Here is a 5,470-nt window from a genome sequence, read left to right on the forward strand (position 1 = left end):
TTCTCTGGTCAGTCTAGGTTGTTCATATGTTTCCAGGAAATTGTCCATTTCTTCTACATTATCCAGTTTGTTGCCATACAGTTGTTCATAATATCCTCTTATAATTTTTTTAATTTCTTCAGGATCTGCAGTTATGTCACCTTTTTCATTCATTATTTTGTTGATATGGGTCTTCTCTCTTTTTGATTTTGTCAGTCTAGCTAGGGGCTTGTCAATCTTGTTGATCTTCTCAAAGAACCAACTTTTGGTGATATTTATCCTCTCTATTGTTTTTTTGTTCTCTATGTCATTTATTTCTGCTTTAATCCTTGTTATTTCTTTTCTTCTACTTGGTTTAGGATTGGTTTGCTGTTCATTTTCTAGCTTCTTCAGTTGATCCATTAGTTCTTTGATTTTGGCTCTTTCTTCCTTTTTAATATATGCATTTAGTGCTATAAATTTCCCCCTTAGCACTGCTTTTGCTGCATCCCATAGATTTTGGTATGTTGTGTTCTCATTTTCATTCGTCTCTATATATTTAGCAATTTCTCTTGCTATTTCTTCTTTAACCCACTGATTGTTTAGGAGTGTGTTGTTTAACCTCCAGGTATTTGTGAATTTTCTAAGTCTCTGATGGTTATTGACTTCTAATTGTATTCCATTGTGGTCAGAGAATGTGCTTTGAATAATTTCAATCTTTTTAAATTTATTGAGGTTTGTTTTATGTCCCAGCATATGATCTATTCTGGAGAAAGTACCGTGAGCACTAGAAAAGTATGTGTATCCTGGTGATTTGGGATGTAATGTCCTGTATATGTCTGTTAAATCTAATTCATTTATCAGATTGTTTAGGTTTTCAATTTCCTTATTGGTCTTCTGTCTGGTTGATCTATCTATAGGAGAGAGTGATGTGTTGAAGTCTCCCACAATTATTGTGGAAACATCAATTGCTTCCTTTAGTTTTGCCAGTGTTTCTCTCATGTATTTTGTGGCACCTTGATTGGGTGCATAGACATTTACGATTGTTATTTCTTCTTGCTGAATTGCCCCTTTTATTAGTACGTAGTGGCCTTCTTTGTCTCTCAAAACATCCCTGCATTTGAAGTCTATTTTATCTGAGATTAATATTGCTACACCTGCTTTCTTTTGGCTGTAGCTTGCATGAAATATTTTTTTCCATCCTTTCACTTTCAGTTTCTTTGTGTCCCTGTGTCTAAGATGAGTCTCTTGTATGCAACATATTGATGGTTCATTTTTTTTGATCCATTCTGCGAATCTATATCTTTTAATTGGGGAGTTTAATCCATTTACATTCAACGTTAAAACCGTGAAGGCATTTCTTTAATCGGCCATCTTATCCTTTGGTTTATGTTTGCCATATTTTTCCCTCTCTCTATTAATATCCTTTATTGTACCCATACCGAATCTCTTTAGTACTGAACCTTTCTCCATGTCTCTCTGTCCTGTCTTTGTTTCTCTGTCTGTAGGGCTCCCTTGAGTATCTCCAGTAGGGCAGGTCTCTTGTTAGCAAATTCTCTCAGCATTTGTTTGTCTGTGAAAATTTTAAGCTCTCCCTCAAATTTGAAGGAGAGCTTTGCTGGATAAAGTATTCTTGGCTGGAAATTCCTCTCACTCAGAATTTTAAATATATCGTGCCACTGCCTTCTCGCCTCCATGGTGGCTGCTGAGTAGTCACTACTTAGTCTTATGCTGTTTCCTTTGTATGTGGTGAATTGCTTTTCTCTTGCTGCTTTTAGAACTTGCTCCTTCTCTTCTATGTTTGACAGTGTGATCAGTATATGTCTCGGAGTGGGTTTTTTTGGATTTATTCTATTTGGAGTTCGCTGAGCATTTATGATTTGTGTATTTATGTTGTTTAGAAGATTTGGGAAGTTTTCCCCAACAATTTCTTTGAATACTCTTCCTAGACCTTTACCCTTTTCTTCCCCTTCTGGGACACCAATGAGTCTTATATTCGGACATTTCATATTATCTATCATGTCCCTGAGGTCCATTTCGATTTTTTCAATTTTTTTCCCCATTCTTTCTTTTATGTTTTCATTTTCCATTCTGTCATCTTCCAGGTCACTGATTCGTTGTTCAACTTCCTCTAGTCTTGTACTATGAGTGTCCAGAATCTTTTTAATTTGGTCAACAGTTTCTTTAATTTCCATAAGATCATCCATTTTTTTATTTAGTCTTGCAATGTCTTCTTTATGCTCTTCTAGGGTCTTCTTTATTTCCTTCATATCCCGTACTATGGTCTCATTGTTCATCTTTAGTTCTTTGAGTAGCTGCTCTAGGTGCTGTGTCTCTTCTGGTCTTTTGATTTGGGTGCTTGGGCTTGGGTTATCCATATCGTCTGGTTTTTTCATATGCTTTATAATTTTCTGTTGTTTTTGGCCTCGTGGCATTTGCTGAACTTGATAGGGTTCTTTTAGGGTTTGTAGACCTATTGAAGTCCTTATCTCTAATTTCTCAGATCTACAGCTTCGTGGAGTACACTTTCTGTAACTAACCAGCAGGTGGCGTCCACGAGCCACCTGTTCTCCACAAGCCAGTTCTCCCCTGCTTAGCCTTTTTGGTGAGTGGGGGAGTGAGTCTTGTGGGGCCCAATTGGTGTCCCAAGCTTGCGTGTGTAGTTGGTGTTGCCTGCCCTGTATGTGGGGCGTGTTTCTGGGCAGTCGGGGAGCGGGGGTGGCCCTAACAATCAAATCTCCCTGATGATCCTAGAGTTTTAAAGCTGCTGCAATAGTCTAATCCTTCAGTTCAGTCCTGCCACAGTTTGTCTCTGCCACTGACCCACAAGTCTTTGGTATTGGCGTATGGCTCCTGAGACTTGCAAGTGGGCCCCTCTTCCAGGCTGTGCACCCCGGGTCCTCTGTTGAGGGATGACTGTGCTATGTCACAGGTGAGTGCCGTCCCCCCAGGGCAGTTCTGGGCTGCTGGGCTGTGTAGGGAGGCTCCCAGTCTGCTGAAATGATGGCTGAATGGGGCTTTGTTAATTCACACTGCTCCACCTTCCCAGCTCTGGGACATTCAGCTGAGGTTGCAGGGAAGGCTAATGTCCACGCCCAGCTTTGTGGTGTGTGCCTGTTATTTGAAGCACTTCCGTCACACTGGGTTTTCTGGGGCAGCTCTGGGCTATGGGGCTGGCGATGGGCAGGAGTGTTTCCTGTCCACCAGGATGGTGGCTGTGAGCGGACACCCCCCTTTTCTTGGGAAGTTGTGTTGTTTAGTGAATTTTCTCAGCCACTGGATTATTGCCTTTTGTCTCAGAGCTCTCTTAGTTCTGCTCTTGACTTGACGTGCCCAAATTGCAATTCTTTGAAGCTTTCTGTATTGGGAGATTTCGCTGATCTCAGCAGTTCCACGGTTTCATGAGTGTTGTATGAAGTATGCCCAAAGACAGATTGCTCTGTGGTGTCCAGTCCACGCAGTTCCTGGCTTTTTACCTACTTTCCTGGAGGAGTAACTAAAACTTACAGCTCACTAGTCTGCCATCTTGCCCCGCCTCCCCATTTCCTTTTAATTTTGTTTTCATTTCCATCTTTCATGTTGAAAGCTTTCCTCAGATGTGTGGTCCCCTTTTCTGTAATAGCGAGAAAACAACTGAATGGAAGCTCTGTGGATATGATAGGGTTTTCTGACAGCTGGAGTTCACCATAAGTTAATTGTGCAATGTTGTGATGCTAGTAACTGTAGGTATTTCTGTCTTTTATCTTGGACTGGTCTTTTTCCCCAGGAAGGAATCCTCAAATCTTCTTCCAGATGAATATAAGCCTGACCTCTAGCATCCCAGGAGACATGAATGAGCTGGAGCTCTTACTTTCAGTATGCAGACTTTCACTCAGTCCTGTCTTCAGAACAGCATTTCACTCCCATCCTCAATAGTGTCTGGCGTCTCTGAGTCCCAGTCCTCTCTGTTTCACCCTCTCCAGAGAATAAGCACACAGACTTTTATGGAAGTGGGGAAAGGCTGCATAGGCTGAGGGAGGGGATCTTGGACAGGGCTGAATGGCTCCTCTTACAGACTTAAACCATCCTCCTACACACCCCGCTTCAGAGTATCTGGTGTCTCCAATTCCAGAGACTTTTGGGGGTTCTGGAGCATGAATCCCTAGGCTCGTATGTACAAATCGTGGTAACATATGCATACCATAAAATTTGCCATTTTAACTAAGTGTACAATTCAGTGGCATTCATTACATTTACACTGTTGTGATACCATCACCCCTATGCATTACCAAAACCTTTCATCACTCCATGCAAGAAATTCTATACCCATTAAGCAGTAACTTCCCATTGTCTCACCACCCCACCCCCCAGCCCAGGCAATCTCTAGTCTACTTTCTGTCTCTATGAATTTGCTTATCCTAGAAATTTCAAATAAGTGTGGAATCATATATTATTTGTCCTTTGGTGTCTGGCTTTTTTCACTCAGCAAAATGTTTGCAGGATTCTTCCACATTGTAGTGTGTATCAAAACTGTATTCCTTTTTATGGCTGAATAATATTCCATTGCGTGTATAAAGCACATTTTTTTACCCATTCATCTGTTAATGGACACTTGGGTGGCTTCTGCCCTTTGGCTATTTTGCATAATGCTGCTGTGAACATTGGTGTAAAAGCATCTGTTTGCTTCCCTGCTTCCAGTTCTTTTGGGTTTATACCAATCATGTGGTAATTCTATGCTTAACAATTTTGAGGTGTCACCAAATAGTTTTCCACAGTGGTTGCATCATATTACAATCCCACCAGCAATATAGAAGGTTCCAATTTCTCCATATCCTCACCAACACTTGCTATTTTGTTTTGTTTCGTTTTAGTTATAACCATACTAGCAGTTGTGAAATGGTTTTGATTTGCATATCCCTAATGTCTAATGATACTGAGCTTCTTTTCATGTGCTTGTTGATGAATCACTAGCTTTCTGTATCTTTTCTATTATTTTTTTCTTTCTTTTGTTTTATTTTTGTTCTGTATCTTTTCTTTTATACACACTATGTTTAATATTCTATGCTTGATAGTGCAGTGATAAGAGCCCAGACTCTGGAGCCCAGACTGCCTATTGGAATCCTAGTATCATTTACTAGCTGGTGAGCTTGGGCAAGTTACTTAGCTTCTTGATACCTCAGTTTCCTCATCTACAAAATGGGGATAATAATACAACCCTATAAAACAGGGGTGGGAACACTACAGCCCACAGGTCAAATCTTGTTTTTGTAGGGCCTGTGAGCTAAGAATGGTTTTTACATTTTTTAAGCATTATTAAAAACAAAACAAAATAAAACACAAGAACATGCAACAAAGCCAAAAATATTTACTATCTGGCCCTTTATAGAAAACGTTTCCTGAGCCCTGGCTTCTAGGGTAGTTGTATTAACTGGGTAAAGCACTAGAACAAAGTAATGTCACTCAGCCATTCATTTATTCTCTAGGTTGGAGATTTATATTTCAAATAACAGAGTTTTCAGTGTATTGATGGGCA

The sequence above is a fragment of the Choloepus didactylus genome, chromosome 12 (genome assembly GCF_015220235.1).
Source record: "Choloepus didactylus isolate mChoDid1 chromosome 12, mChoDid1.pri, whole genome shotgun sequence".
Taxonomy (NCBI): domain Eukaryota; kingdom Metazoa; phylum Chordata; class Mammalia; order Pilosa; family Megalonychidae; genus Choloepus; species Choloepus didactylus.